This window comes from Pteropus vampyrus, unplaced genomic scaffold (genome assembly GCF_000151845.1).
Source record: "Pteropus vampyrus isolate Shadow unplaced genomic scaffold, Pvam_2.0 Scaffold66, whole genome shotgun sequence".
Classification (NCBI taxonomy): domain Eukaryota; kingdom Metazoa; phylum Chordata; class Mammalia; order Chiroptera; family Pteropodidae; genus Pteropus; species Pteropus vampyrus.
The window spans coordinates 4,218,820-4,242,337 of record NW_011888847.1 but is presented as its reverse complement, the minus strand read 5'-3'; the positions used below and the strand labels follow the sequence as shown (position 1 = coordinate 4,242,337).

Below are 23,518 nucleotides of genomic sequence, written 5' to 3'. Positions count from 1 at the left end.
GCTCAATAAACACAAGTTTGTTGAATGAGTGAAGTAATCTGCATATGTGTGTGTGTGTGTGTGTGTGTGTGTGTGTGTGAGAGAGAGAGAGAGAGAGAGAGAGAGAGAGAGAGAGAGAGAACATCAGAAGATATCCAGAGCTGCTGTTAATTCTCCTTTAATGATTTGATGAAATTCAGCTATTTTGTGAAAGCTCTCCTCCCCTTTTTAGATAAAAGTTGCTAATAGGTTTCCAACAAAAATGGCAGGAACCTAGACTGCAAACTTACTATTTATGTTTACATATATTAAACAAAGACTCCAAATGAAAAAAATTGAACAGAATGTTAATCACAATTTGAGGTTAAATCAATTAGAAAACATAAATAAGTTTGTTGTCATTTCCAACTTCACATAATGGCATCAAGTTGTCTCTGGGGCATGTATGTTTTAGAATATGAGCATCGTTAGGGTCTTATGAACAACTATACACCATCATGAATTTACATATATAAATACTACTAATTAACATTTGTTTATTATTTTGCATTTCACTGTTATTTACTAACAGATTTCAAGACAATAGGCAATTTTGTAACCTCAGTTTTATAAAAACCACTAGTATTTTTGGTCCCTAGCAACCATTTAGTATGTAAATTAGGTATTCTCAGGCTTAATGTACTTCATTTTTATAAAACAAATACATCATTAATCTGATTAAGTTCTTGGATGGGAGTGTTGTCCTCAGATCATTGTGGATCATTTATTGTTGGGCATGCTTCCAAAAAAAATTCAAGCATGGCACTTACAGTCTAGGTTTAGGAGAATTGTTGAAACCTCCTAAATGATATTTTCCAGAAGAATAGAAAGGCGCTGCTTACTTACAATTGCAAGAATTACCTAAAACTTAATGATGTGTTCTTATCCTTAATTGCAACTCAGTTTGATGATGATTCAGTGCCAGAAACTATGCCATATTTTGCTTTGGTGGTATAAAATGTATAACGAAAACAAGATGATCCAAGTGAATCAAAAATAGATTCCGGCTTTCCTGTAGTGACTTAATGATTATTTGTCTGATTTCAGAAGTTGCTTGATCGGCATGGTTATTATTCCGTATGTCTTCCTTTAGCTTTTAGTTAAATTTACTACTTAAGAACTGAGAATGTTTAATATTAAGGTTAAGGAAAGTTCATGATGTTTTAATTCATATATCAGAAAGAACTGTTAAGAAAATTTAACAAGAATTCTGCCTCCTTAGTTTCATTTACAAAGTTGTATATGTATTCTCTGTTTGGAGGTAGTCTTTGTCTAGTGAAACACAATTATAACTTTCATTTATTGAATTTCTACCATATTACCTCATTCATTTTCCTAGAAATCCTGTGAAGTTACTATGTTTATTCCCATTTTACAGATGATTAAACAAAGGCACAGAAAGGTTAAATTAGTGCCCAAAGGCATACAGATAGCATGTGATTAATTGAGTATTCAACTATATTCTCATTCTAGAACCTCTGCCTCCTCAGGGGAGAGAAAGAAAGAACATAATTTACAAGGCCCATCACCTAGTGGCTGCGATCACTTTGGACAGGGATTGGAAAACTTTTTCTGTAAAGGGTCAGATAGTAAATATTTTAGGCGTTAAGGACCATATATTTATGGTCTTTATCGCATATTTTTTATTTTTTTTACAAACCTTTACAAATATAAAAACCATTCTTAGCTCAGGGTCCTTATAAAAACAGATTGAGGTTTACAGCCATGCCACCCTGAACAAGCCTGATCCCGTTTAATCTCGGAAACTAAGCAGGATTGGGCCTGGTTAGTACTTGGATGGGAGACCACCTGTGAAGACCAGGTGCTGTAGGCGTAAAAAATAGAATTTAAAAAAAAGAAAGAAAAACAGATTGAGGACCAAATTTGTCAAAAGTCCTTAGTTTGCCAATCTCTAATTTAAGACAGTATCAATAAGCCCTATATATTTTTTTTCAGGACTATGTAATTATAGTCAACAATAATATAATACATATCTATAATAATGACTTTTAAACATCAATAAAATGGAAAAATTATGTTCTGTATACACTATTTAAGAGGGCATGAAAACATGACGTCTTAGATTTTCATCAAAGAAATCAAAATAAAGTTTTAGTATTTATAGTGATATTTTAGATAGCTGGAAGATTCAACTTCTTGAAACTATTTATTTTATAACAGCATAAATGAAAGATTATATTACAAGTGAATTTGACAGTTCCAGAATTTATAACATACCATTTAAGTTTTATCCTTGAGTGTTTAATTTTATTTTAAAAGTCTTACCTCCTTGATATTTGAGTTCTTACTATTCTGTCCGACTTTTTTGATATTGCAGACTACTGGTTCCCTTTTTTTCACGGCATACATTTTATTCAGGAATACTAAAGAATAACTGAGAAAATGGTTCTTTACTCTTCTCAAGAAAAAAGTATTCTGTAACTGTAGGTGCCAAATTTCTAAGATTTTTGTTGATAGATTAATGTTTTCTGAGATGTGAATATTTCTTTCCCTAACTCCTTTATTTACATTCTAGTTTCAACTGGCTTAAGGGCCTCAGACTCTAGTCCCTTTCCTAAAGAGGCCTCAAGCAGGATCACTGGGGATCAGTTGTCCTCCGGAGTGGTGGGAGACCTGGGCTGTCAAACCTGTAGCTGGAAACTTGTTTTTTTTCAACTCCCTTGTGTCCATGTTTTACTTCAAGCCATTAGTAATGTTCCCTTTGAAAAATTCAGTGCTGTTTTGGTCACACTAACAAGGTAAAGAGATATTGTGTCTTTTACCAGACTTGGTCGTGTATGCCTAGGGGGCAAGTGTGCTGCTGAGCAAGGAACCCCAGTGAGCTTCTAGTCCTTCCTTCCTGGAGGGCAGCCTTCTCAAAGCTTTTCTCTTAGCTTTCAGATGGCAGCAAGGACAAAATTGGTTTCACGGATCCTTATAAATGACGTTACAAAATACCAAAAAAAAAGGTAAATATTATTATTTGTAATATCAAATTATAGAGACAGCATTTTGAGTCATTATTTAAGGTCATGTGGGTGGTGTTTTGTTCATATATGCCCACCCTTTTAAAAAAAAGTAGTATGCAGTGGACCAAACACATAGTCCTGCAATAGTGGGGGTATTGAAAGGTTTGATGTCTAAACTAAACTGTCACTAAACTAAACTGCCACAGTCTGATATACAGGCAGTTTTCAAATGGCATTTACTAAACACATTATTACTAAGTTTCTTTCGAAATGCTTTAGATTCATAATCTCATTTAGTCTTCAAAATAACTTTCAGAGGAAACTGAGGTTTAGAGAGGTTGAGTAACTTGTTCTCAAAACAAGTAGTAAGTTACAGAGAATTTGAACATAGACAATATGTTCAAACCCATCCTCTTAAATGAAAACATAAATTTTTTATGCTTTAAAAAATGTATTATCTTTCAGTATGACAGTCTTCATTTCAACAGAATAGAACTGAAAAGAAGACATTGTAGCTACGAATGGAGGCTGTAAAAACCCGAAACTCTGTCTGGGTAATTCTATGAGCAATCTTAGGAATAAACAAAACAAAATATAATAAAAGCTTCTGAGTTTAAATTAGCTTCTCAACTAGAGTTAGATTAGAATTAATTATATGTGTTATAATGTGACTGCTTTTAGTTCATACATGATGCTTCTTGTTTGTTCATATGAAAACTAATGTTTTAGAAAATTTTAGTAAGGTTAAGATAGTGAAAGATAAATTAATTCAGCAAATATTTGTCGAGTGCACATTGTATGCTAGAATCTGTGTGTCAAATATGACATGGCACTCTTTGAGTAATTTATGGTCTAATGAGAGAGATAGGTAGAGAAAGACAAGAGTCGATTTTAGTATTTTGGGAGTATCCAATGAGTGTGGTTTGGACGAAACCAGAGAAGGCTTTTCAGAAGCAGCGACTCCACACTGGTACCCAAGGTATGGGAGAAGGTGTGCCCCTGTCAGAGGCAACAGCACACGCCAAGGCACACAAGTGAAGAAGGAAGGCTTAGTGAGTTGCCACAATTCACTACGTAGGGAGAGCCTTTAGGGGGAAGAAATGAGGTGAGGCTAGAGAAGTCAGAAGGCCCAGATTGTGAAAGGCCTTTTGTACCCAGTGCCAAATAGAGTGAACTTGATCTGGAAAGCAGTGGGGAGCTAATGAAGGTGACACACACAAATCTGTACTTTAGAAACATTTTCCCTTTGGTCGTAGCATGAAGATGGAATGGAGGAGAGCAAGCAAGGTGAACAATTAGGAGGCTGGGGATGTGGCCGTGGAAAGAGGTAAATATAAGTTATATAGTCCCTTACTATTGGTACTGATCATAATTGTAGAACCTTTGTTCTCTTATATATTTTTTATCTCATTCATTTTGAATATATATCTTGGCATTATTTTTTTCACAGAATTCTTCTTTTACTTGAAATAGACAGAATTCTCCATTCATCTTTTAACTACACTGCTCTGTTCTCAAAATGGCCTGTTTTACATTAGCCTCACAACTTCCACCAATTCGATTTCCACGTCGCGAGGTAAATGTTAGCATTATATTTTCTGATTACCTGGCTAGCACTTCAGGCGTTCATCTACTAGATCATGTTATCCCCTTTGATATATTCCTTTGCTTCTACTTCCTTAGCTTTTTTCCCCCCCACTTATTTGCTCCCTGTTTAATATCAGAACACTTTTCTTGTATCCTAATACATGTTTATATTCAAGTCTCTTTTTCTTTAAAAAATTTTATTTTTTCAATTACAGTTGACATTTAATATATTAGTTTCAGGTATACAGCATAGTGGTTAGACATTTATACAATTAACAAGACAATCCCTCCATGAGTCTAGTACCCACCTGGCACCATACATTCAAGTCTATTTTTCAGTCTGAAATTTCTGGATACTTTTGACTTGCTGGAAAATAAATACTTATTCTTTCTCTACAATATGTGTTTTCAGGATTAGAAAGTTCTTGACCTTTAAATTATGACTAATTATTTGCCTAAATCAGTGTTGTTGGGTAATAAGGTCCAGGCTAAAGCAGAATAGTGACTTAGAGGTCTTAATCCTCAGCCCGTGTCATCAGGCTTGCAAATAGAGAAGTCTTGAGAACTAAGACCCTGTCTTTGCTTTTCCCTATGGCATATGTCATCTTGTATATTCAATAAATATAAGATGATTTGCTGTATAGAAAAGGCCAGTTGTATGGTTAACCATCTCTTGTCCCCCCCCCCCTTTTTCTTTTAAATCAACATGGAGTGAATAATATAATACCTTTGTATACCTTTTAAGTGTGGTGAATTAATGTAGACATAATTCAGATTTGGGGACAGCCAAGTCTTCTGCCTTATAACTCTGTAGGTATATATTCTCCTTATATCAACTAGTTTTACTGTAGAAGGTAATTTGGAAGCTTTCAGCTACAAATCATTCTTGCCTTTTTATATCTATTTCATATTGAGCAACATTTTTCTGTGCATTTTGACATGGTAGCTTTTATACTTGAAATGATATAAAGGCAAGGAAAATATCCTCTTTATCTGGACTTTTAAGGCTTAAGCTCTGTTTTTCTTTTCTTTTTCTTTCAGCACCTGCTGTGTGCAACTATACACAGGATTGATGGGGAGCAAAAGAGTCAGCCCCATAGCACTTTAGAGGAAAGATGTTGGGGTGGCCTTCAAGTTGGCCTTTGAGAAGCAGGTAGCTCCCTTGCTGCTGAATGGATGTGCTGGTAGCAGCTTAGGAATAAAGGACATCAAGCAGAGTCTGGCTTGAGTATTCATCTTCACTTGAAGGACTTCAATTTAAGATAAGAAGGAACTGTGTAGATGAGGTGAATGAGGGAGAAGGTGTGTGCAACTTGGCTCTTCAATTGCCTTATGAAAGCATCAGTGGCCCTAGCAGAGGGCAGATAAGAAGCCCAATAGCATTGGTCATAATTTACTATAGAGCTGTGTGTGTATGTATATGTATGTAAATATACGTTTGTTATATATATATATACACACACACATATATATGTGTGATATATATATATTTTATATATGGACCCTTGTGTCCATATATAAAATAAAATATATGTAACAAATGTATATGTATAGTTTACATTTGTTTATTTTTTGATCTGTCTGTTTTTTTTTTTTGATTTGCCTAGTGCCAAAGTTTTCATGATTATGGCGCTCCTGGAGTCTATTCACAGAAACTTGAAACCTATGATTTCTAGTGTCATCTCTTGCCTGTAAGCCATATTGGAATTCTCAACATTTCCTGAACAGGCCGAACTTTTTAATGGCAACTTGTGTTTCAATGTGATGTTACTTCTGCCTTGAGGATTCTCCTCTCAATTCTCTGACAGACTTTTATGAGTCTTTCTAGGTACAATTGAAAATGCTGCCTTCTTATTAGAGCCTATCCAAATTCCTTCAGGCTGGCGGTTCCTTCTCTTGTGCTCCCCACAGTACTTAGTTTATTCTTTTATTATAGCACCTGGAAGGTATTTTAATTATCACTCTATGTATGTGTCATCCCTCTGTCTGGTGAGCTTCTAGAGCAGGGGTTATTTTTATATCCTTAACATCTAGCACAGACCTAGACTTATAATAGGTTCTCAGTAAATGTTTGAATGACTGGAAGAATAAATGAATGAATAAAATACACCACCTCATGTTTGAAATGCTCTTGAGTTCTTCAAATCGCCTTTTCTTTTGTGCAGCTTTTCTTTATCTTCTCCCCTGCCACATGTTCTTCTGTCTTACCTGGTAGATTTAGAGCTTAGGAAATACATGTTTGAAGATTTAAAACATAGTGCCTTGAACTCCTTAGAGGAAAAGTCTATGAATAAATAATTAGACTCATTTCACATCAAAATCTAAAGTGTAAAGAAACGTTCGCTATCATTTGGTGCTTTATTCACTTGTATGGTAATCTAATGGCATATCCATTGTTATCTCTGAACTATACTGAAATATTTTACCCTTGGGGCTTTTCATCTGACAAAAGGAGGCCTTTTGAAAATGAAAAAGCATAGTTCCTGTTCTTGGTATGCTAAGGGGCAATTTATTAGTTTTGTAACGCATGGGTTAATATTGCCATGTTTTATTTTGGACATTACTTGAAAAAATTGCTATTAATCTCACTGCAGCATGTATGTATATAACTCCTGTCATCTTTGGGGTATGTAAATCAGGAATGTTGCTGAAGAACTACTTAGCATTTTCTTGGGGGTGAAGTGCTTAGTTTTAGAATTTAATTGTAGGTTTTACATTTAAGCTGTTCAGTACTACTTTTATAAAGGTTCTATAAATTTCTTGCTTTGTAGTTTAACAGGTTTAGTCACCACAGTTGAAAGGCATCATCCTCATAATGAAGCCAGAAAAGAATAAAGGTTGATCATGCAGGGCTGGCTGGCTGTGACATTGAACAATAGAGCTTGACTTCTTCATGTCTGTTAAATTAGACTGTGGGGTGTGCTTATCTTGCTGCAATGATATTGAATTATAACAAGAAAATGTTATGTTGTGCAGCTCTGCGAAGGGGGTGTGCATCTATTCTCACTTCATGTGTATGGGAGAAGCTTTAAAATGCTGTTGAAACTGCCTCATGAGCTTAAAGTCTAATGGCACAGACTGGGCATAATACTGAAAATAAAGAAAGAAAAAAGTGCACAGGCTTTTAAGTATCCTGTAAAGTTTTATCCATTGCAGTCTTCCTTTAAAGGGCTGAAGGCAGCTGGAAAAATTCAATTTTGAAGAGGTTTTTGAAGGAGATAAATTATATCTCACCTGAGGGGAAAGTAAGAGGATATTATGTTACATAGGTGACAGATTTATTCTAAACTTTTCTACATTTGTGCTTGACACAGTTCAACTCATTTCTCTAAATATTAATAGAATACCTACTATGTTCCCAACACTGTGTTGGATACCATAGGAGATTTTAAAAAAGTGTGTGATTCTGTCATGCCCTGATGAATTTAGTGTCTTTTTCGAGGAGACGAAAATTAAATCCATGAAATAACTTCTTAGAATCGTTGGATGTATGAATGACAGTATTATAAGCTGTCAAGATCATTTAAAATTTTGATTCTGTTATTATATGTATCATTCCCAGATGTGTCACATGAGCATAAATGATAGGCATCCCTTTTATGTCTCAAGTTACTGCTAAAAATATTGAAAAGTCAAGGCCAAGGTTAGAGTTAAGAAAGAGCCTCTGTCACTTCTCACACTTGTTCTTAGCACGTTTGTTGCTTACTCTTAAACTCTGTATTATTTTCTAAACATGTGTAAACCACCTAGTTAATAATTGGTTGTGGAATTTTATCATGGATATTAAGCTACTGTTAAAGTTTTATATGTATAAATATGCTATATATATAAACATATATATCTTCATTTCTCTTTTCCAAAAAATCAAGGCAGTGTTTTCATATTCCTGTTTCCTTCTTTTCTCTCATTTGTCATGATTCCTCACTGTGATTACTGACAGGGGATTACAGATACAAGTTTTAAGCTTAGTTACCATGGTGGAATACAGATTGCCCTGCCTGTAAATTCAAATCCTCTTAAAGCAGCTGCTAGATTTTCTAGTATTTTCTTACTTCTTATAGCCTGCATTTTCTTCTTTATGTTGTTTATCTTTCTATTCTTTTCTGAAGACCATGTTTCTTCATGGAGAAGACTGAATTGAAGTAGAAGGTGAGTAGCTGCACAGCTGATATGTGTTTCCTCTTCCTTCTTCCTTAAGAATCAGAACTCAGGTTTCGTGTCAAGCAAAAATACTCTGGACTCCCTTGCAGCTGTGGGTGGCCTCGTGATTCATTCTGGCCAATGAGATGTAACGGGAGGTTGCTGGGTGGAATGTGTTAGTTAGCTGATACTGCATAACGAATTACCCCCAAACTCAAGTGGCTTAAAACAACAATAAACATTTATTATTTCACACAATTTTGAAGATCAGTAATTCAAACGAGCTGAATGATGTGATTTTGGCTCATGTTTCTCCTGAGATTGTAGTCAAGATGTCAGGTGGGCCTGCAGTCATCTCTGAAAGTTAGACTTAAAGGCTCTTTTAACCACTGTGTTTTATTACCTCTCCTCTAATAATGATGATGATAATGATGATGAAGATGATGAAGGTAAAGATGATGATGATGATAATAATAATAATAGTAATATCTGTCCCAAGAAGATAAAGCTAATATTATACAGCACTGTTATAGGCCAAATGCTACTATGAACTTAAAGATGTTGATTAGAATTAAGTCCATGTTAATAGTCCCATTCACTGATTTCTTTACTTTTTGAAGTGTTAGGATACTTTGAATTCTCTCTAACTGCTATAACTTGCTTTCTTTTGTAGAACTTCTGTAATCTGTCTCAGAAAGACATCCTTGACCTCCATCTGGCCAAATAGCTATCACATACTCTCAAACTTTGACCTAAAACAAAGAAAAGATAGTACAGGGCAATACAAAATTAAGTGTTAAATTTATTGTCATCAAGTGTAAAACCTTCCAAACAAAGGCCACATGTCAGGAATGAGAGAAATCAATAATGGCTAGAAGCACACATCATGTGTGAAGAGGAGACTGATTTAAACATGACTAACCCCCAAAGCAAGAGATACCTGGATGATGATAGAGATTAAAAAAAAATTGATAACAGAGTATCTATTATTATATGTAGCTTTTAGATAAGACTTCATGTTGCTGAACTATGTATAGATTTCTTTTAAGCAATATTTCTCCCTTATATATAATTAACTAAATATGTAAAAATATCAAGAAGCTGCTAAGCATGGCGTGTAACCAGTATTAGGATTGAGGCTGGTGTTGGCCATTGGCAAGGGGGGCATGATGAGGCACCTGAGGCCTTAGCTGACATTGAGTAGCTTGTTTCTCAGCACATAACTTCTTTGTATGGTAATAGAAAAAACCTGAAACAGCTTATTGGGTGTCTTAATCTCATAGGTGGTAAAGTTTATCAGAAGAGAGAGGATCTGGCAATATTATTTGTCAATAAGTTGGTCTTCACATTTGGTTTGGGAATATTTGGGGAAAGTAAAATTTCTTTGTTGAAAGGTTGCTGTTTTCAGTCAACAAATATTTATTGAATAATGTATCTGGTTCGGTGGTGTTGATCAGTCATTCTCAGAGTCTCCTGGATTTGTTCTTTCCTTTATATTCTCATTCACTTCAACAACCTAAGTTCAGACCCAGTGGCATCCTTCCACCTTTGTCTTCCACCACTTGTATTCCATGTAGTGCTGCTATGGGCTTATGGTATCAAATCCACACATCTTGGTTCATATCAAGGCCTTTCATCAATCGGTTTTTGCCCTAAAGTTCATCTTCTGTCATTTCTCATTATAACTACAAGGAATTATGGCCACACTTGTGTCCTTACCTTCATTGTCATACATATTGGTGATTACCACATCTGGGTTTTGCTTATGCCTTTCCACTTTAGCATTTATAAAAGCATTCTATGCTTGATTACCCAGGTGTTCTTTCTTTAATGTAACTCATTCCTGTCAAATGAACAAAATTTTGGTATATTGAACCATTTAAGGCAAGAGTAAATAATGTTAATTTATCTTTGTTTAAAGTTCTATTTTAATTTAGTGGCTATATGACTTTTCTAAATATTACTTTGTTGTAGAAACATGAGACCTCAGAATTGGAAGAACTTTAGAGCTCAGAGTATACACTCCATCCTCAATTTTCGGATGAAGAAACTGAGATTTACAGTGGTTAAGAGATTTGGCTTAGGGTATTTGACCAAGAAGTAGAGTTTGGATTAAAGCCCACATTTGATAATTCATCATTGAGTGTGCTTTCCACTAGAGTAATTAATTTTCCTCTTATTCTCCTTTTGTTTTATGTATCTCTTTTATAATATCTCTAAAGGTAAGAGCTGTATTTTCTAGCTACCACCCCATCCCCTTCTCCCCCTATACCCATAACAGTAGTACCATATAGTAGTTTTGGGTAAATAAACTTGGGAGAGATTTAATTACCATGTAGTTGTATGTGAATATATCAGTTTTAATGGGATAGATTATGCTGCAATAACAAACAGCCCACCCCTAACCTCAGTGACTTAGAACACCAAAGTTTCTTTTGTGTTGCATGTTTATCTTAGGTTTATTGTGCCTCTGTTCCATGTTGTCCTCAATCTGGGACCCAGGATGATGAAGCAGCTTCCAGAACAATTCTAAGAGATGGAAATGAGACAGTGAACTATGCACTGGCTCTCAAGTGCTTTTGTTTTTGCATCTTATTGGCCAGAGCACTTTACAAGGCCAAGCCTATTGTCAACATGGTAGAAAAGTATAATCCTTCTCTAGGTAGGGCCAGCAAAATATTTTTGAAAAATAATACCCAAAAAGAAGAATCTACTGTAAACTTAGATACAGAGTGTTGAGTACCATAATTTTCAGGTTGTGGCACACTATCATCATTGGTTCCTGAATGGCCCCTTTCTTTTCTTATTCACTTGTTTCTTTGTTTGAATGTATTCTTATATGATGCATACTATTATTTGGGGTATGTATCTTATATTTATATAAAGGGTATTATGCTAGAGATTGCATTGTTTCTTAATTTTTTTCATTCAACATTATAAGATTTATCCACATTGCTGAGCATTCATCCAGTCTATTGCATCTAGTGAATATTTAGTATTTCATGATAAGCATCCACCACACTTTTTACCTGTCCACTCCCACAGATTGCATTCCATTCTCTACTACAGTAAATGATACTGTGTGAACGTTTCTTTGGGCTACATATTCAGGAGTGGGAGTGCTGGGACATACATATATTTAAGTATTGCTCTATCAATATTTTCACTAGCTTTTTAGAACTGTTAATTCTTGGTGTTATTAGCGTTTAGCAATTTTATGTATTATATCTTATAAATTACTATTACTAATTCTGTAAATCTATCAAGTCCACACTAAGAACACACATGTAACTAAAGTGATATGTAATCTATATCTGTAAGTTTTTTTTACTGATGATGCTCTACAAGCATGTGTTATCAACTCTTGTTCTCAGGTATTATTTTATATTACTATAAAACTAAATAGGTAAATAGATAAACAAAAGGTGGAATATTTATTCAATGCAATATTTTTCAGCAATAAAAAGGAATGAATTACTGATGTGCCCTACAATCTGGAAGAACCTCAAAAAAGTTATATTAAGTATAAGAAGCCAGTCACAAAAGCCCACATTTTTTCATACCATCTATATAAACTGTCCTGAAAAGGGAAATCTATAGAGACAGAAAGTAGATTAGTAGTTACTTCTGGCAGGGGACAAGGAAGTGAAGACTAAATGATACAGAGTTTCTTTGGGGATGATGGAAATGTTCTACAATTGATTGTGGCTATGGTTGCACAACACTATAAATAGATGAAAAACTGTTGAGTTGTATACTTTAAATGGGTGAACTTTTATGGCATGTAAATTGTACTTTAATAAGGCTGTTAAAAAAAAAAACACACCTCAATTGGATCATTTTCCAAGAAGCAGGTTGGAAATGAGTCAGGGCTGACCCTTAGTTTCCTTCTTCCTTTGCGGAAAGGGTAGGGGAACGTACTCTCCTTCTGTGGGGACACGAAGGGGAAGAATCAGGACAGTTTTGTCCTTGAGCTCTATCCTCAAGTTATTTGAAACCCATGCACATTATTTCACTTAACAGTCTCTGTGCTGATAGAATTCCTAGCCCTGATCTTTTGTCGAACTATTTGCAGTTATGTTCAAGACCTTTCTACTTGTATGACTCAACAATGGTTCCCTTCTCAATATCCAATTTCTGCTGTACACTCAGTTTTCATTTCTCAATGCTTAGAAAACTTGGATATCTTTTTTCTTTTCTTCTTTATTTCCAGATCCAACCTTTTTCATGTTGTATCATAACATATCTTGAAATTATTTTTCAAATATGCCTCTTTTAATTCATTAGGCTTTACCTTGGCCAAAAATGAGAACGTTTTCAAAATTTTCAAAATTTTAGAAAAGATACAATTGACCTATTTGTGTTAATTATGGTTGCTTAAAAATTACAAGGAAATTTTTTCTTTCAAATATCTGACAAATATCTGGCATACACTTTTGTGTATTAACAAATATCTGACATACACTTTTGTGAATAAAACTGGAAAATTTAGTTCTGATTTTTTCTGTTTTATGTCATTTCATAGTCACTGTAACACTTGTTTGTCAAATAAGTTAAATGATGGTAATTTTTAAGTAAAGCGTTGAAGTTCATGATAACTAAGGGGTGCTCAAGTGACTTGAACGCTTCAGCTTGAGATGGGTCAGCTTTTGGGGTTAAGTTGTGAAGAGAAAGCCATCACATACACTTCATCAACACTGTGGAATGAGAGACCAGTGCATTTACTGAGCAGTGGATTTCCAGTGAGCATATAAACTAATTGGTGGATGAACATGCCCCAGGAGCAATGATTTTAAGGTCATAGCAGGCTCAGTGAATAATGCTGACTTACACTGCGTCTCACTGGTAGCTGATCTTACCAATGAGCAGTTTAGAGGCATTCAAGCCTGAGTTCTCTTCCATGTGCCTTGAATGGCATGTCAGCGGTCACTGTTTTTGACATCCTTTATATTTGTCCAGTCAGCTCTAAATCTTTAGGTTGGGCTTCAGAGTACTCAGGAAAGAAAAGAGAAGCAATTATTTTCAGTCATTGAGTTTTGAAGATCTTAGCATTAATTATGCCAAACATTGTTGGTTCATCAACAAATAAAAACGTTAAAAGGCGGTATAAAGCGTTCCAAACTTGTTTAAAGCATAGTTTATGGTGATTAAGAATATCTTGTATACACTAACATATTTTTAGATACTTTCACGCCTGCGTGTTCATGTATAGTTTCAAAGCCAAATATTCAAATGAAAGTTATTTTTAACTTTGGAGAATATTGAAAAGTTTATTCACTTTTAATTAGCATATACTTTTTTATCATATGAAAAAAGAATAAAAAGCACAATTCACTATTTCTATGTGGAACCCAGAATAATTTGAGGTATGAAAAATATTTGAATAAAACAAAATCACAATGTTCTAACTCTAGTAATACTTGTTAAAAGTTATTTAAATAATAGTGGGCTTTGATTTAGGGATTTTTTTCCTACTTAAGTCTTTAATTTATAAAAGATTATTTGAGCATTAAAAATGTGCTTTTTCTATTGTTTTTCAATCCCCATGCTCTCTGACCTGTTGAAGTTTTGCAGGAAGTGCCCAATCAAAGGATTTGAGGAAGCAGTACAGAATATTCTTTGCAAGTGTTCATCTGAGAAAATGAAAGAGGCTAAGCTGGTATTCTTGTTTGTTATTCAAATTTTAAAACTTATTTCCCATATAAATAAAGTAAGCAGAAGTGATGTAAACTCCCTAAATCTTCCAGATACTTATGTGTGTTAATGAAAAAGTACTTTTATTGTATCAAAAGAAACACATTTAGTTCCTAGAGAGAGTACCATGGGTGGTAATTCTCTTTTGAAGTGGAGATTTGAAGTAGAATAGTTGTTTTTCATAATGTACGTGTATTATACTAGACACATTGTTGAATTAGAATAATTTGTTTCTTTTTTACTTTTTTCCAGTTTTATTGAGAAATAATTGACAAGTTTAAGGTGTACAGCATGATGGTTAGATTTACATATTTTGTGAAAGATTACCACAATAGGTTTAGTTAACATTTATCATCTCATATAAATACAATATAGTTTTAGTTTTTGATACATTACTGCTTAGAAAAATTATTACCCTAATTTTCATTTCATAACTCAAAAACAAACTAGAAGGATTTTTGTTTCTTGAAAGTTCATATTTTTTTCCAAGTAGATGATAAAATATGTTCCACCATTACTTTCATACCTTGCCTTTCATATTAAGATGTAATAGTTACTATGTAATATAGAATTAGGTTCAGTTGTTTCTATTAAGACAAAGCAATGTCATAGTTTTTAAAAATGGAGAAAATCATATATGAGAATCTGGCTATAATCGAAAGCAGTAACTATTATCTTTATAGGTTTATTATTCAGTAAAGCATTATACTCGTTTTGCTATTCTTTAACTTTTCTTATGAAATATATTTATCTTTTATTAAAAATTTCTCTTTTAATTGAATTGATGTGTAATAATACAAGCATGGTAAAATGTTAATAATAGCATTTAGGTGGTGGCTATATGGGGCTTCTCTAGAATTCTTTCACATTTTCTATATATTTGAAATGTTTCACAATAAAATTTTGGGGAAAATCTTTCTATTTTGAATAAAGGTCATAGCTAAATAGCCAAAATAATTTATTCTGTTTTTTAAAAAATATAATAAATATTTTAATTTTCTTGTACTTATTTATGCATAGCAATGCAGATGCAATATAATTTATGTATTAGTAATATTACATATTTAACCAGTTAGCAAAACAAAGAACTGATTATTAATTATAATGCTCTTCACTGTACCCCATTCATATTTTGGTTGGTTGTTAAAAAGCTAATTTGAGAGTTTTTAACCAAATCAAGACAATTACATCAAAAGTAGAATTTTAGATGGAATCATTTTTTATGTTTTTGGAGGAGCCAGGATGAAATGAAGTGCTTGGAGAGTTTTAGGAATAAGATGCGGATGTGTATGAGAACCTGAGTTAATTTGCAGTGTACCTTGGGGTGTGAAGAACACCCCTAAACTATTCATAGTAAGCTTCTAACCAAGCATAGTGCTGATTAACTCAGACTTTAGAGATGATATATTGTCCTTAAAGTAAATAAATACAATAGCTCTATCTTTTGAGTGGTTTTTTTTTTTTTTTTTGGGTTTCATTCAATTGTTTGCCACATGTGTGCCTGATGTGTTGGTGAGTCATAGAAGTAGCGTTGAAGTGTAATGTGTGTATGCCCACCCCTAGCCCTCTTTTCTTTTAATATACTTAAAAAAAGGCATCACTATTATTCCTGCCCTGAAATCTCTTTTATTTTTGGCAGTCTTGGCTTACAGAGTTTTAATCTTGCTGAAATGCTGGTTTATTTTACCTTCACCAGCATTGGGGTCTCTAAGTTTGTAAGTCATTATTATACCTTTGATATTCCAGGGTAGGAATCTAGAGATGATTTTTTAAAAGTAAAATTATTAATGAAAATAAAGACTTGTGAAAATAAAAGAATCATTAATCTGGGCCTTGCATTCATTAGATATATTTACAAGTCATCTGTGATCAGTTTAGTTACTATCTCTTTGATATCCCGTAGCTGTTATTGCCTGCCTTTGGGGTTAGGATATCATGCTGTGGAAGAATCATTCAGCTGCAGGTTTTATGTGCTTTTTTATAGTTGTTCACAATATCCCATGCTAAATCATATGATGAATTATTATACATTAGCTGGTTAAAAAGATGTCTAATTGATTCACTATGCTAAAATATCAAAGACTATATGCTGCAGGAGTGATGCTTCCAGTTAACAATCTATTATGTATTCATGGAGACGACAATGCTTGCTCACATATTGGCAATATTATCTAATTTGGTGTGCCCGGTATTGTAATTCAATCATCTATTATTAAAAATAGATATGACTATAGGGAGCAAAGGCACATACAAACCCATAGACATACATATGTTCATGTTTACTTATGCTGATACATGTATATCCAGTGAGTTTTTTTTGTCTTACCTGTTGTTAATGCCTGCACTAGTGAGTCATAAATGGAAAATATGTATTAGCTTTAAGGTAAAATAAAATAGATTTCGATTTAGTTCAAGTGAACCATCTCATTTAAAATTAGCCCAGGGGTCTTGTAAAGAATGCAAGTAATCTAAACATAATAATGCACATTGCCCAATTGCTTCTGTGCATGATACAGGTTCAGTGCTATAGTGCTTTGACAGCCCATTACTGAATGTAATGAACAGCTTTTTTTAAACAGAAGAAATTCAAGTTGACAGCTTGGCAATGAAATTCAGCTAGTGGGATAATTTTTGTCATCCCTAGTAGAGAGAATGGATTCAGTTGGGTTTAAGGAACTTCGTATCATGTAGTTTATAGAGCAAACATTTTTATTAAAAGATAATTTTGTTGTTCATTTTGGGGGGGGCTGATATTACTGTTAGAGTATGGAATGAGCATTTAATGCATATTTTAATAAATTATTAAGACACCATCTCTAGAACTAAGGCTTAAAATAAAGTTTCCCCTTTTTCTTTCTTGCTAGGGTGAAATATTCAGTCTAGTAAAGTGCCTATAAGAGTGACTACAAAAGGTATTTTTCAATGCTGCTTTTTAGTCTTTTGGAGTTTCAAAGAAGGAGCTTTTTAGAAATAAGAAAGTCTTTGGAAATGGACATAAAGCTTGAGGCAGTGTTGTTTAATGAAAGTAAGAATTAAATAGGAGAACATGGAGGGCTAGAAAGAAAATATCTGCCTGACTATTTTAGAGAAATTCTTTTACTAGGGATAAGAGGATGATAATATCTGATTTTGACAACTCTCAGAAAAGTTGGAGATGATTCTGCAATTCTTAAAGTAGATATATTGTTAAACTCATACATTAAAAAATAATAGAGTAAATCACAGTGAATTATTTCATTTTTTCCTGATTATAGCAAAAATTGTCTGAGAAATATTTTTATTTTTTATTTTTTTATTTTTTAGGTGAGGCAACCCTTGGTTGACCTCACAGATTCCTAGGACCTTGTCAGCTTGCAATCCCTTATTTTGTTATGCTTACAGCACCTGGTCTTCCTAGGCGGTCCAAGTACTCCCAGGCCCAACCCTGCTTAGCTTCTGAGATCAGATGGGATCGGGCTTGTTCAGGGTAGCATGACCGTAGACTGAGAAATTTAATTGCTATTTTTTTCTAAATGCAGCTAATTATTAAGGCTTGTAAGATAGAAACCTGAGGTTCAACACTGAGGATTTGTGTTAAATGTAGTCTGAAAAAAACAGCAATTCATTATTCAATGAAATTTGGGCGAGTTAAATAAGTGAATTGATTACCTTACCTAATATCCAGTCATGTTTCTGGCCCAAGGAAAGACTGTAGTGGTGGTGGAAATCGAAAAATTGTCAGAGTCATTCCCTTCTAAACATATTGCCAGAAACCTGCATTCATGTGGCTTCATCACCCTTCCATAATTCCAGGACACCTTCTCTGGGTCTCCAAGTGGCTGGCGACTGAGTGCCAGCTATGCTTAAGGACTATGCCTTAAATTAGGAAATAAAGCAAATCATCTCTAATAGCCAATAGTCTTGTCTGTTCCTGATCTATTTCTCTATCTTACTTGTCTCTTGGAAGACATAATGGACCCAAACATAATGTAGCAATGAATCAAGCATTTTTGGAGAGATTTTCATGTTAAGTCACTACTGTACTCTTTAGAACTGTATTATATCAGTGAATCAAAGGAATTTTTTGACATGAAAGAATTGATGTACTTCAGTAAACATTTTATTTAAACCTAGAGAGGATATTGTTCATCTAATAGGATCTAGTTTATTTTTAGCAACAGTGCCATCAGTTCTACAAACTGAACTTTGCAGCCTGAACTTTGAGCCCTTGATTTTGTTGTGAAGGGCCCCTCTTGAATTCTTGGTTTACCTATGGATAGAGGACATTGTATGAGGCAGAAGAGCATTATCACACTAGCCCTTCTTCTCTATGGCATCATGGGATGCTAGCCCAAGTTGATTGCCGAATAATTTGAAGGCACCATGGTACCCAGGTGTTGGGTTAATAAAATAATTAGTTACATTTGGTGATATTATTCATGGAGAAGAAACCACTGGCAAAGTAAAAGCAGGACTGGCGATGCCAAAACCAAGCCTAGAGATATATTTTTTTAGAAGGAGGCTTAGCGCTGAAGATGGGCACAATGAACAAAGTCACCAGTAATTCCAATAAGTGCTTTCTGTATTATGTGGCTTCATTTTTCAGTGTATTTGTATGTTAAGGTCTGAGCAATGTAGGAAAAGGAGAAGGAATTGTGTTGTCACGATATACTATTGGAGGGCTTGCGGAAAATATGTTATGGCAATAGTTTGCATGATACTGAGAAGGTTTCCAACTCAATTATCATCCATTGCAGCTGGAAGAATTTAATGGGATATGGTCCAATGAAATACACTCAATGAAAAGTTCTTAAAGTAAACTCTAGTGTCTTGAGAGTAAATATTGTGTGGTAGTGAAGAAACTTTTTGTTTGGAGCACAACTGCCTGCGCTTGAACCTCATCACTGACTAGCTATATAACTTTGACCAGTGTATTTAACTACTTTGTGCCACAGTTTCCTTATCTGTAAAATTACAAAAATCACACCTAACTTTCAGGTTTAGTATAAGGATCAAATGAGTTAAACATTTAAAATCGTCTTGGAACAATGCTTGGCATTTAGAAAGAGCTTAATATACATAATCTATTATTGTTGTTTCAAAATTCATTTTCTATTTATATTTTTATAATTTAAAAAAATAATTTTAGTTTCCAGTATAGTTGGATGCTCCTTGTTAGGTCTTTTATTGAAGGTTAACATTATTAGGAATTCTAACTTTGAAACAAGAAAGTCAAAGTGTGAACTCTGTTTAAAATGATTAATATTTATCAATTATAAGTATTAAGTAGCATGGAGTAGGATATATCAAATATTGAAATCATGGCTTCTACCCTTCTAGTAAACTGCTTGAGATTAGGGGACATGCTATATGCTGCCTACCTTTGTCACCTAAATTGTGCCTTGTATAACAAATATTTGTTCACTGAAATTCAGATCAACATGAATTCTAATATATTGCTCTACATTTTAGACACTTGGTAAGTGCAACTTGAGTGAAAGGATGTTTGTGTGTGTGTGTGTGTGTGTGTGTGTGTGTGTGTGTGTGTGCACGCGCACGAATATAAATGTTCACCATTTTCACTAGTGACGGACTAAAATTACAATAGAAAAGTTTTAAGATAGATATAATTAGAAGTGTCTTGATTGTAGGGTTGAGAAATAGTCTAGTTCTTCACTGAGAGAAATAACAGAATCTATATAATCGTAAAGAATAGGTTATCAGTTGATATTTAACTCTTTGCTATAGAAGAATATTTAGATCTTTCCTGAGAGATTATCCATCCTTCTTACCCTTTAATTCTCAAAATTTATTACAAAAATTTGTACATTCTTATGAAATAAGAAGCAAAAAGACTTTAGAACGAAAAGATTTAACTGCAGCCAAATTTACCTTTGCTACATGCCATCCCTCTCTCTTTTGGGAGAAAGCAACTAGGGGAATAAGAAAGAAAGAACCGCCAATAACTGTCCCCTTCTTTTGCTTTAGTGGTAAATATGGAGAGATGGAGCTCATGAAAAATATTTTGACTGAAGCAGCCTAACTGTCCTTTCTTTCATGATCTTGACTACAATTAGAGCAGAAACCTCCATGCTAAATGTTTTTCTTTTCCTTCTCTTCTGAGAGATCAGTAATCAGTTATCTTATTTTTCTATCTTAACATTCCTCTTTGTCCATCCCAAGTGTGTTTTACACAAAGCTAGTATCTGGGATACTAAGTCTAACTCATTAAAGCAAACTTCTATGCTGTATTGTTAGAATAAATTCTATTTAAAATACTTCATGACATACAGAATTCATAAGACAATTATTACTTCAGGTTGTAGTTGCAGTGCTGTTGATCGACATTCATCATAAAGATAGTCGAATGTGATTTACTTATGTTTGTATGTATGTCTGTATGTTTTGAGTAAGTAGTATACTCATATGATTCTAAGTTCAAAATGTCCAAAAGAGTACTGTGAAAAGTCTGCGTCTCATCCCTGGCCTTCATCAACCCAATTCCCTTCCCTGGAGGCAATCATAATGACCAGTCTCTTTTATATCCTTCCAGTGTCATTTACTGCATACAAACAAAAACATATGTGGTTGGATGTATTTTTATATACTTAAAAAATAGAGGTGACTTTCTTTTTTGTAAACTTATCACTTTCTGGAAGGCCAAGAGATGAAAGCCAAGGAAGGCCAAGAGCTCCTTCTGAGAGTACCAACTCGCCTTAAATCATATATCTTAAAAGTACCTAATGAGTAAGAGTCTTTGAAAATAAAGATAAATAAGGAGAGAAACTAAAGGTGGATGAGAAAGTCTCAGTAATTTTTCTCTTGAAAATTTTCTTCTCAAGATAGAAATTCCAGATTTTACAAAGTTGAAATAGCTAGTTCCTCTTTGACTTGCTGAAGGATGATAACACAGTCTCTCTGGAGACCAATAGTGAAGCCCAAGATTCCCTTGAAAGCATGGAGCACTATGCACAAGGGTATGAAGAAGAGCTTGTTGCATTTTGGAGTCAAATTATCTGAGTTTGGAGACCAGCATGAAGACCTAGTAGCTCTACAACTTTTAGCCAATGCTTGAGTTACTTTCTGCAACTCTGTAAATTGGGAGTAATCAAACAAAACCTTGTGGTGTTTTTCGGAGGATTAAATCAGATAATATAGGTGAAATAATATCTAACACAAAGTAGGTAATAAATATTAGTTCCTTTCTTTACCAGTCTGCCATTATGAAAATGTTGTTTTCAATGGATCGTGGTGTTCAGTTTTACTGTCTTACTCATAATTGAAAAGAGCATTTAGAAAGTTTTTAGATGATCATTCATCTTGTAAGTTTCAGAATTTTTTTAAACCTAACAACCAGCTTTTGTGTAGTGCTTTAACAGTTTATTATAGTTAACTTTTTATCCTCTAATCTCTCTCTGAGGTAGATGAGAGAAATAGATAAAGGGAGATCACGGATGAAGATGTCTATAGCAATATTCGATAGATATTTAAATTGTTTAAAATGTTTATTTTTTCCCCCTTTCTCCCCAATTGGAGTAGTATAAGCTGTCCAAAGGCTATAGTGATGGACACAAAGGGGAAGACTGGCTGAGATTCAAAGACCCTCAGATTAGGTTTTAATTTACTGAGTGTAACAATAAGGCAAATAGTGAGGCAAAAATATCACTGAATTTTAAGTGACAGATAAACGAATTAAAAATTTACCACCAACTTTTTGAGTTTTAGTTACACTAAGTTGCTGTGAGATCTGGCTTAGTTGCTTCACCTTTGTAGTCCTTAGATTCCTTCTAAATTAAAAGAAAAAAAGATTTGGGAATAGTAACCTTTACAGATTCCCTCCAAATTATAGTTGTAAGCATTATGTAAATTCATAAAAAATAGTTTTGAAGACCAGCTTTAGAATTTCAGTAGTTATTGTGTATTCAAAACAGCTAGAGAAGCACTTTATTTTCATTTTAAAGATTTACAATTAAAGTGATTTTATGTATACCTCAAATGCCTGATTATATACAAACCCATTACAGGGTTTATGCACACATTAAATCCTTTCTTATTATGGGGTTTTGTGCACATTAAATGCCTGGTTGTTATAGATTGTTGTTTTTCTTGTTACCATTAAATGTAACATTTCCCTAGGTGATGAAATGTATTATTATTGGAAACATTTATTTTAGTGTGTGTTCTGTATTTTAAAAGAGAAAGGTATTTAAACAGCAAAGACGTAGCTGTTATGAAATTTATTTTTTTTATAAATAGCTTTCAACAGAAATCAGAGCAGTAGTTTAAAATTACAGTTAAAAAAATCATTTAATCATCACATTCCATGTTGACTAATAGGGTACTAAGTGACTTTTTTTTTTTTTTTTCTGCAGAGGCTATTTTCGATACGTTCACTAAGTGGACCTAAGAGTACTAGTATATTTTATGTTAGTAAGCCTTGATAGGAAAGTGCTGAAAGTTCAGGGGGCATTTGTCTCCTTTCTCACAAATTCATTTAAGTACCAGTCTTGCTGGAGCTTTAACTGGGGCAGACAACCATACAAATGACTTGAGATAAAATGAAAATAATGGATTGAGCTGGGTTCTGGGGATGATAGTTATGCTGAACACACATCAATAAGCTTCGAGTGTGATTCTATGCTAATGCAAGCCTGATGGATCAGCTTTCTCTTATAGCCTGGAGGACCATTAAGCTCTGGAAGCTGGGTCAAACTGATAGAGTCTGCAAATATATCCCATCGGTTAGCAGCAGTAGTTAACTGACTGTGATTCCTAATGTGTGAAACTAACATTGCTCTATGATCAGGACATAGATCAGGAAGAAGATAGTAGATTGTTTTAATTTGCACAATCACAGCTTCTCAATTTTTCCACCTATAGATAACATGAAAGAGGGGGTGGGGGAAGCTGTCACTACTTCCATTATGTTGTTAATCCTGAATCACAGCAAATAATTTCCATAAAAATGTAAATAACTTGTCTCAAAAGAGAAGAGTATAATCGAAAGATTTTCTGTTTTCTTTGGAATTACACTGTAGGCACAGTTACACAGGTTAGGCAATGAGGATCCTCGGGGCTATGAAATATAAATTATTTTTTAATTGGCAAGTCTTTGTAGTGATTTGATTCAA

General features: G+C 34.0%; 1 protein-coding gene, 1 long non-coding RNA gene and 2 pseudogenes across 5 annotated transcripts in view; 3 read left to right on the top strand and 1 right to left on the bottom strand.

The window, feature by feature from the left end:
• The window catches only part of CAMKMT (calmodulin-lysine N-methyltransferase), a 354,956-nt gene that overhangs the window by 73,496 nt on the left and 257,942 nt on the right, over positions 1–23,518 (top strand). The window lies entirely within an intron of this gene.
• Positions 1,734–1,852, top strand: LOC111740657 (annotated as a pseudogene).
• On the top strand, positions 3,920–5,977 carry LOC111740604. The gene is made up of 3 exons (XR_002780679.1): positions 3,920–4,314; positions 4,438–4,563; positions 5,616–5,977. It is a non-coding gene; the product is annotated as an uncharacterized LOC111740604 (long non-coding RNA).
• LOC111740639 lies at positions 17,781–17,891 on the bottom strand (annotated as a pseudogene).